This window comes from Daucus carota, chromosome 5, assembly GCF_001625215.2.
Source record: "Daucus carota subsp. sativus chromosome 5, DH1 v3.0, whole genome shotgun sequence".
In the NCBI taxonomy this organism is placed as follows: domain Eukaryota; kingdom Viridiplantae; phylum Streptophyta; class Magnoliopsida; order Apiales; family Apiaceae; genus Daucus; species Daucus carota.
Window position 1 is genome coordinate 19,247,471 of NC_030385.2, and position 10,752 is coordinate 19,258,222.

Genomic DNA, 10,752 nt, shown 5'->3' on the forward strand with positions numbered 1-10,752 from the left:
ACCACTGAAAGAAGTTCATTAATATGTTCAAGCCTCAGTGCACAAATAATCTTTTGTGGCACGTCCAGGAGTTCAGAAGATATAAAGTTTCTATACTTTATTTTATCAGAAGATTCCATTTAATGAAGAAGTACTTACAAGACGATGACTCGACGAACAAATCAATTCTTAATGTTTATTTGACAAAGAATATTTGATTTAACTAGATACAGATGAACCAGACAGTACATCTGTGTATCAGTTATTCAAATTGAATATTTGAAGTCAAGCAGAGTTGGTGGTTCGTTCGTTCGACTGATCAAGACGGAGTTATTAATGTTTAAAGAAGACGGGAAGCAATTTCTGCTTATGAATGGGTGATTAAATATTTAATAGCTTATTATTTCACTTCTCAGATAATTAAATTAATTATGTAATTTATTTGTTAAATTAATTCACTCTCGAATTAATTTAATTTATGAATTTATATGATTAAATTAATTAAGTGGATAATTTTCTATTTAAATATAATCTACAAATTACATTCAATCATCCACTTAAGCTCTGCAAGACAATCTGATATTGTCTTACCGAATTTTCCAACTGCCAAGACAATACAAATTGTCTTACCGAAGCTAAGCCTGCAAGACAATCCTGATTGTCTGACTGAAGCTTACAAGACAATTCTCAATTGTCTGACCGAATGGTTCTCAGCAAGACAATCTTTGATTGTCTGCCCGAGTATGCTCTGCCAAGACAATGAGATTGTCTGACCGACTGGATGCTTGCAAGACAATCTTAAATTGTCTGGCCGAATGCATTCTGTCAAGACAATCAAAGATTGTCTGACCGAATGAAGATCAGCAAGACAATCCTTGATTGTCTGACCGAATGGAGATTGTCTGACCGAGCTCTGAATTGTCTTGCTAGCCTTAAAATTGTCTTTCTGCTGTGTCTTGTGCTTGCAAGGCAATCTGAAATTGTCTTGCCCTTGCTACTTTGTCTTTGCTACTCACAATTGTCTTGTCTTTCAATTGTCTTACAAGTACAAATGCTTTGCCTATAAATATGGCATTGCATCCTTCATTTTTTAGTGTTCATTCACTTTGTATTCAAAGCATTTGTAAAGCTTTCAAGTTGTTTGTAACTTGCTTGATCGTTATATCCACAGTTTTCTGTGCTTTGATAACCCGGTTGTTTTAATCACTAAATCTAGAATATACCCTGTCGAATTTATTCTACGAACTTTAGTGGACATTAAAACTGAACCATTTTAATTATATAACGACGTCAAACATTGTTATATTAATTAATTATAATCTGATTAACAAATCATATTCAATCAGATTCACTTCCGCGACGATTTGGTACTGATTGTATTCAACCCCCCCCCCCCCTTCTACAATCATATCTGGATCTAACAGTGATAAAAATAGTTCAAGTCTACCACAAATTATGTTTCATTCACATAATCCTATGTTTACATGGCATAGTTCTAAATTCAATCATCCACTCTCGCTTCAGAAAGAATTAACAAACAACTTAGAAGTTAGCTACGCTTCTAAGAAGAATAAGCACGGCTCATGCAAAGAAATCAACGTACGTCGCAAAATCAATCAAACTATCTCGTTACTAAACTACATCAATAAATCCATCAGAATCCCATGAAGGCGGTTAGTTCATAATCGAACTAATCGACATCATGGGTTCTAGTGAAAACATGATAAATAAATTACGAGAATTAAACGGAATAAAAGTACTTGAATTAAAAATAAAGAACACAACGTTACAGATTTGATGTTCACGATCTCGCTCGAAACTGTCACTTCCTCGCGAAGAACGATCCAATACAAACTGATAATTTGCTTGATTACAAGAGAAAACTGATTATAATCCAATATTCTACTATATTCAAAACTACTACTACGAGGCTAGGGTTTTACACATGAAAAATAATAAAGTGCATTGACAAAGTCAACCGGGCCTCGACCGCTGCGAAAATCCATCAGCAAAGCTTCAAAAATCGGCCCGGGGCACTTCTGCTGGGCGCGGCCGCGCTAAACTAGCGCAGGCGCGCTAGTGGTCCCAGTGGATAGCGCGGACGCGCTAACACTTAGCGCAGGCGCGCTAGTGTCTGCTGCTGGCAGCCCTGTTTCTTCGTTTTTAGCTCGTTCTCGCGTGCATGCCCTTCCTCGCTCTAGTACCACTTCCGTAGGTGATCACGGTTGCATTTAGCACATGCAACAAGCCCTTTAAACCCCTAGATAGCTCTAGTGGACGAGTGTGTTCTCGTGAGGGTTTGTAGAAGATGTACCCACAAAATCCCAAGTCGTGATGAATCCACAATTCTCCATTCTTGCAAATAATGCACCAAAAACAACCTAAAATGATAGAAAATCACTTCATCACCTCAACTCGTGACCTGCACAGAAAAACACTAAAAACACATCAAAAGACACTAAACACTCAAGTACAACCAACCAATTTAAGTAGAAATGAAGGCCTATAAGTGTGTATAAATACCACTTATCACACCCCCAAACTTAAACTGATGCTTGTCCTCAAGCGTCAACGACACTATACAATAATACAATGCAATGCATGAATGCAACTACATGATGAATGAGTAAACTATGAAGTAATTGCCTTGCCAATTATAATACCTCAGATTGTGCTAATGTTCTCGAATTTCATCTCTCTCGCTACTAAGTCAATCACTCTTCTATTTACAAGTGTGGAGTGCCAATGTGTGCAAGCATGCTCTTTTATTGAGACAAGACAAAAACTACTACTCCCACAGAATCCCAATCAAGAATCATAAAAGTTTAAAACTAACACCCCGTCACTCAAGTCCTACTAAAAGCCAAGGTCCCAAAGAATGTCCACACCCTTCTATTTTATTCACTATTTTTTTTTCTTTCTTTTTTTTTTTTTCTTGTTATTGGTGATTAATTGCTCGGTCTAAGGTCAGAGCGCTTCGCAGTGTAAATGCGTTACGAACACCACAAGACTTCACACACCAATTATTCACTCTATTCTAGTGGTTTATTTAACTGTGCAATGGTTGAGATCCCTAAAGATTTATGCACTAGTACCCATGTAGCGAGCGTTGGGTCAACAATCCCAAACCACGAAGGGCTTTAGGTTGTTAGGCACAAAGTCCCCTCAGACTTAATTACTCGAGTACTAATGAGCTCAACCTAGTTAATTCTACCACTTATTTTTTTTTTAGTGAATTTATTTACTACTCTTTTTTTTTTCTTTTTTTTTTTCTAGAAAAGTATATCTACTCCTCAGTTCCCCCAAACTTAAGATTTACAGACCTAAGCTGAAGGGTGTTCAATTCAATCCTAGAATTCATGGAATTTCGTCTAAATCCTATCTCAAGAACATATGTGAATTACAATTTCCAACACAAGCAATTTCCAAGTACTAACCTAGCATTGCAATTGAAATTACTAATCAAGAACTACACACATAACTCATCATAGGCAATTAACTTGGCTTAACTTCATAATTCATGCACATGCTCGTGCTACTAACTATGACAATTACCACTAAACATGTAAAATGAAAAATGAGAAAAATAGAAAGAAAACGTGAGAAAAATAAAAAAAAAACGTGAGAAATAATCAAAGCAAAATAAAATAAACGTGAACTACATGAACTAACTAACACATGCAATAATAAACTACATTATAATAATATGCTCTTCCTTAGATTACCACCCCCAAACTTAAAATTTTCAATGTCCCCATTGAAAGCGATAAAAAGGCTAGAGCACCCACATACCTACTCGGAGTCCGAGTCCTCCCCCTCCTCTGCTGGAGGTGAATCAGGTGGAGGATACTGCATCCCTGCTCCGAATACTGGCCACTGAACTGTGACCCCCTGTGCCTTAAAAGCACTACCTAGAGCCTGTGTCAAGTTAAACGCAAACCTCTGGTGGATGTCATGCATGGCGTCCATCCGTCTCGCCAATCGGCGATAATGAACATCTCCCATCGGTTCGGAGCTCCTCTCCGTCTGAGAAGTACCAGCTCCAGAAGCTCTAGTCTGCTCTCTCCTAATAAATTCTGGACGTCCCCCTGGCATCTCATCATATAAGTACCCGAGGCCTCGAGGGTGGGGAACTCCTCCATCCCACTCCGTCATCCGACTGATCGCCGAATGATCAATAGGTGCTGCTGGCAACTGTAATTGCTCGTTGGCTGGCCAACGAACACCGCTTGATCGACAGAGCTTCGTCAAAATTGTGCCATATGGAATGGCACCCGTGGTACCTCCCTGTAAGAACCTCAGAATCCCCTGATGAATAACATGTCCCAGATCAATATACTTGCCCGAGACAATCCCAAAGAGCAGAATAGCTCTATCCACCGTCACCTCATGCCCATGTGAAGATGGCATGATGTTAGCACAGATGAAGGCGTTCCACGCCTTCGCATACCGGTTTAACGCGGCTGCAGGAAACGAAACATGTGCCGGCAAAGGAGGTGCTGTCATCTTCCAAGTCGTGTCCGGCACACATATATCATACACCAACCGCTCAAGATCAACCGGATCATCATCAAACCGGCGTTTGGCACGCCCGATCCTCTCAACAACCCAATCTTCTTCATTACGGCGCTTGGCACGCCCCCCAATCACTCTACGGATCGCCTCCGCACTATAATCCACACGGATTCCTCGCACCACCGTGAATCCATCGCGATTCTCCTTGGCATTAGCATAAAACTCTCGAATAATAGCCAAGGGAACCGCCTCCGGAGCCTCGCAAAAAGACTCCCATCCCCGTTCTTGAATCATGTTCAAGAGCTCACCATCTTCCGCCGTGGGTAGGAATCCCCTCTCCTTAACTATCGACTTATTCATAAGCCGTTGAAACTCGGTTCGTGCACCATCGGAAGTGAATTCAACCTCACCCATCGAGGAAGAATCGCTAGATGTAGGAGCTTGGGTGCTTGGTCCTTGTGATCTTCGGGCTCTTTTGGGTGCCATTGATAGAGATTTAGAGTTGTAAGAGGTTTGTGTGTAGTGGGTTTGAGAGATTTGATGGTGGTTATGTGTATGGATGTGTATATATATATGTAGGGTTTATAGAATTAGAATAGGAACTGGAGATGGGTTTTGTGTTTATATAAGGATATGAGAGCTGAGTTAGGGTTATAGAGGATATATTTCGGGCTAGGCATGCAAAATTAGGATTGTGGGCTTTTTAAAAACGAAAAGAAAATATTTTTGGGAGAAAAATCGAGCTCCTGGACAGTCAGTAGCGCGGGCGCGCTAAGTGCAGCGCGGGCGCGCTGAGCAACTTAGCGCGGGCGCGCTAGTGTTTGACATCCAGGGCTGAAATTTCTCGATTTTTGTGTTTTTGAGGTTTACAATGGTACAAAATGGTTCCAATGCGTGGGTTGCCTCCCACGAAGCGCTTGTTTAACGTCGTTAGCTCGACGTGAAGTCTAGAATTAATCCGATTCCGATTGAAGAATCGTGGTTTGTACCTCACGATTCACATTTCCGCCAAAGTAAGGCTTCAACCGTTGACCATTAACCTTAAATGATTCATCCGGTGATTTTGCATAGATCTTTACCGCACCGTGGGGGAATACCGTCTTGACCGTAAACGGCCCCGACCAGCGTGACTTGAGTTTCCCTGGAAACAGCTTCAACCGAGAGTTATACAATAGAACCAATTGTCCTACCACAAAAGATTTTTGTATCAGCCGCTGATCATGCAATCTTTTCACCTTCTCTTTGTAGAGTTTGTTACTTTCATAAGCACGGAGGCGGAACTCCTCCAACTCATTGAGTTGAATCATGCGTTTCTCTCCAGCTAACTGTAAGTCGAAATTCAACTTCTTTAGTGCCCAATAAGCTTTATGTTCCAATTCTACTGGTAAGTGACAAGCCTTCCCAAACACTAGCTGAAATGGAGAAGTACCCAACGGTGTTTTGTAAGCTGTTCGATAAGCCCAAGCAGCCTCGTCTAATCGCAAGGACCAGTCTTTCCTAGAAGGGTTAACCACCTTCTCTAATATGCGTTTGATCTCTCTGTTAGACACTTCAGCTTGACCATTCGTTTGAGGATGATAAGCAGTAGCAACCCGGTGATTGATATTATACCTCGTCATCAAGGTTGTGAATTTCCGATTGCAGAAATGAGAGCCTTCATCACTGATAATGACTCTAGGGACTCCGAAACGGGTAAAGATTTGTTTTTGAAGAAATTGCAAGACCACCTTAGCATCATTTGTAGGTAAGGCTTTCACCTCCACCCGTTTAGACACATAATCAAATGCTAATAGAATATACTGGTTGTTGCAAGACGAAACGAACGGTCCCATAAAGTCAATACCCCAAACATCGAATATTTCGACTTCCAAAAGCATTTTAAGAGGCATTTCATTCCTCCTAGAAATATTACCTGTACGTTGACATCGATCGCAACCCAACACAAACTGATGAGCATCTTTAAACAGAGTTGGCCAGTAAAAACCTGCTTGAAGTACCCTCTTTGCTGTCTTCTCTCCGCTATAATGGCCTCCATAACCAGTGGAATGGCACTCGCGCAAAACTCCCTCAACTTCATTATTAGGGATACACCGTCTGAGAATTTGATCGACTCCTTGTTTAAACAAAAAGGGTTCATCCCAAATATACCATTTCACATCGTGAAGGAATTTCTTGCGTTGAGCATAAGAGAATTCTGGAGGAATGACCTTACTCACCAGATAATTTACAATGTCAGCAAACCATGGCTCTTCGGCCTCAGCCCTAAATAACTGTTCATCTGGGAAGAATTCATTAATTAGAGTGTTGTCGGTAGTTTGTTTGCTATGATCTTCTAGTCGGGATAAATGATCCGCTACCTGATTTTCTGTGCCCTTCCGATCTTTAATTTCTACATCAAACTCTTAGAGTAATAGAACCCAACGAATTAGCCTTGGTTTGGAATCCTTCTTTGAAATGAGATACCGAATGGCTGCATGATCAGTGAATACCACTACCTTTGTTCCAAGAAGATAAGACCTGAACTTCTCAAAGCTAAAGACAATAGCTAGAAGTTCTTTTTCAGTAGTAGTGTAGTTCAATTGTGCATCATTTAATGTTTTGCTGGCATAATAGATAACATGAAACACATTACTTGTACGCTGGCCCAGTACAGCTCCTACAGCATAATCACTGGCATCACACATCAATTCGAATGGTTTACTCCAATCAGGTGCAGTGATGATAGGTGCTGATGTCAACTTCTTTTTCAAAATTTTAAATGCTTCCAAGCACTCTTCATCAAATTTGAATGGAATGTCTTTCTCTAACAGATTGCAAAGAGGTTTGGAAATTTTTGAGAAGTCCTTGATGAACCTCTGATAGAAACCTGCATGACCAAGGAAACTTCGGATGCCCTTAATCGAGAGTGGTGGAGGGAGATTTTTAATTGTTTCCACTTTCGCTTTATCAACTTCCAGTCCCTTGGCAGATACTTTATGTCCCAAAATGATTCCTTCTTGCACCATGAAATGGCATTTTTCCCAATTGAGAATCAGATTAGTTTCCACACAGCGCTTAAGAACCATTCTCAGATTCGTGAGGCATTCGTCATAAGATGTTCCAAATACAGAAAAATCGTCCATGAATACCTCCACATTGATGCCGATCATCTCTGAGAATATTGCCATCATGCACCTTTGAAAAGTGGCTGGTGCATCGCATAAGCCAAAAGGTACTCTTCGGAATGCAAATGTACCATAAGGGCATGTAAAGGTTGTCTTTTCTTGATCCTCCGGAGAAATAGCAATCTGATTATAGCCAGAATACCCATCCAACAGGCAATAGAATTCATGACCAGCCAACCTGTCAAGCATCTGATCAATAAAAGGCAGAGGGAAGTGATCCTTCCTAGTAGCTTTATTCAGCTTTCTGTAGTCCATGCAAATCCTCCAACCAGTGACAGTTCTAGTTGAGATGAGTTCCCCTTTTTCGTTGGCTACTACTGTCATGCCTCCTTTCTTAGGCACGCATTGTACTGGACTCACCCATGAGCTATCTGAAATTGGATATATGATACCTGCATCGAGCCATTTAAGAATCTCTTTCTTTACAACCTCCTTCATGATAGGATTTAACCTTCTCTGTTGTTCCACTGACGGTTTGCTTCCTTCTTCAATGAGAATTTTGTGTTGACAAAAAGATGGGCTGATTCCCTTGATATCAGCTATAGTCCACCCAATTGCTGTTTTGAATTCCCTTAGCACCCTCAAAAGTTTTTCCTCTTCCTCACCTGACAAGTTAGCTGCAATAATAATAGGAAGAGTAGAACCTTTACCAAGAAAAGCATACCTCAAGTGATCCGGTAGCGGTTTAAGTTCAAGTTTAGGTGCTTCGATCACTGATGGTTGTAGTGGTTTATGATCTTCCTTTTGTTCCTCCAAGCCAAGAGATTCGACAGGTGGTTCAAAATTCCTTCTCCAAGGTGATGAGTTAAGATGATGGATTTCTTCCACTTCTTCTTCACTGTCCAATTCCTCATCATTGGTAAGGATTGCTTCCAATACATCATTCTGTAAAACCCGCTGGCTATTAGCTTCTGCTGTAGTATCAAGTACATCCATACTGAAACAAGATTCCTCATCAGTTGGTAATTTCATTGCATTGAATACGTTGAACGTGACCGTCTGATCTTGTATTCTCATTGTAAGTTCCCCTTTTTGGACATCGATCAATGTTTGCCCGGTGGCTAAAAAGGGTCTACCCAAGATGATAGGAATTCTTTTGTCTTCTTCAAAATCAAGAATCACGAAGTCGGCTGGAAATATTAATTGATCAACCTTGACTAGCACATCTTCAATTATACCCCTCGGATATGTGATCGAACGATCAGCCAGCTGTAAAGACATGTTTGTTGGCTTGAGCTCTGGCAAGCCAAGTTTTGTGAAGATAGATAGAGGCATTAGATTGATGCTAGCTCCCAAGTCGCACAGACACTTATCAAAAGAGAACTTCCCAATAGTGCAAGGGATAGTGAAGCTTCCCGGATCTTTAAGCTTAGGTGGTAATTTTTGTTGAAGCACAGCACTACATTCCTCCGTTAAAGCCACTGTCTCTAACTCCTCGAGCTTTAGCTTTTTTGAAAGAATACCCTTCATGAACTTGGCATAGCTAGGCATTTGCTCGAGTGCTTCAGCAAACGGGATGTTGATGTGAAGCTTTTTGAAAACTTCAAGGAATTTACCAAATTGCTTATCCAGCTGCTGTTTTTTTAACCTCCTAGGAAATGGAGGTGGTGGATATAATGGTTTTGACACCGGAGCAGCTGCAGGGATAGCCTTATCCTTTTCAACAGTAGGGTTGATGCCAATTGTATTCGAAGGAAGTTCTGCTGGAATTTCTTGCGGTTCATCATTCTGATCTTGTATTAATGTTGAGGTAGGCCCTGTTGTAGTTTTTCCAGATCTCAGCGTAATGGATTGGACTTGCTCTTTAGGGTCCCTCTTACCTGGTACCTCTGTATCACTAGGGAGATTCCCCTGTGGTCTGCTTAGTAAAGCATTAGCTAACTGACCGACTTGTGTCTCCAAGGCTTTTAAAGTTACTGCCTGACTCTTGTACATGAGCCTTAGCTCTTCCATGTCAGACCTTTCGTTAGCTGATTGCCCATGATTCTGAAATCCCGGAGGGTGATATGGCTGTTTAGGTGCATACTGTTGTGAAGTTCCAGCCTGACTATACTGTTTAGGTCCCTGTTGAAATCCTTGTTGAGGCTGATTATACCCCTGATTATTACTCCAGCTGAAATTCGGATGATTTCGGTTGTTAGGATGGTAAGTAGCTGGAGCAGGCTGTTGACCTCTCTGAAAGTTGCTTACAAATTGTGCTGATTCACTAGAAATGGCACACTGATCAGTAGCGTGAGTACCGGCACATAATTCGCAAATTAAGATTGGCTGTTGAATTCCTTGGTGAGCCAGAGAATCGACTTTCATCGTGAGAGCCTTAAGTTGAGCAGCAAGAGCTGTCGACGTGTCAAGATCAAGAACTCCGGCTACCTTCCCTTGAGTAAGTCTTTGAGTAGGGTTCTGATATTCATTAGCAGCCATCATTTCAATAAGATCATAAGCTTCTTCATAACTTTTAGCCCATAGCGCACCTCCAGAAGCAGCATCAAGCATAGGTCTGGATTGAGGTCCAAGACCACTATAGAAACAGTTTATTTGCATCCAATCCGGCATGCCATGATGGGGACACTTCCTTAGCATCTCCTTATATCGCTCCCAGGCTTCACAGAATGTTTCTCCTGATTGTTGAGAAAATTGAGATAGAGCATTTCGTAGTGCAGCAGTCTTTGCCATGGGGAAGAATTTAGTGAGAAATTTCTGAGCTAGATCTTCCCATGTAGTAATCGAACCAGATGGTAAAGAATGTAACCATCCCTTAGCCTTATCTCTCAGTGAAAATGGAAAAAGCCTTAGCTTCACAGCATCATCAGAGACGTCATTAAATTTGAAAGTGTCACAGATCTCTATAAAATTACGTATATGCATATTAGGGTCCTCAGTAGGAGAACCCCCATACTGTACCGAGTTCTGGACCATTTGAATAGTTCCTGGTTTGATTTCAAAGGCTTTGGCTGCGATTGCAGGCCTGACAATGCTTGACTGGATATCATCGATCTTTGGCATAGAGAATTCCTTCAATGCCTTACTGTCTGGTTGTGCTTCAGGTTCCGTCATTGTTTCAGAATCAGAAGAAGAAGTAGAAGATGAATCAATT

At 41.1% G+C, this 10,752-nt stretch overlaps 1 non-coding gene across 1 annotated transcript; it reads left to right on the forward strand.

Moving 5' to 3' along the window:
- Positions 1–10,209: 10,209 nt before the first annotated feature.
- Positions 10,210–10,316, forward strand: LOC135146834 (small nucleolar RNA R71). Its single transcript, XR_010283931.1, has one exon. It is a non-coding gene; the product is annotated as a small nucleolar RNA R71 (small nucleolar RNA).
- The last annotated feature ends 436 nt before the right edge of the window (positions 10,317–10,752 follow it).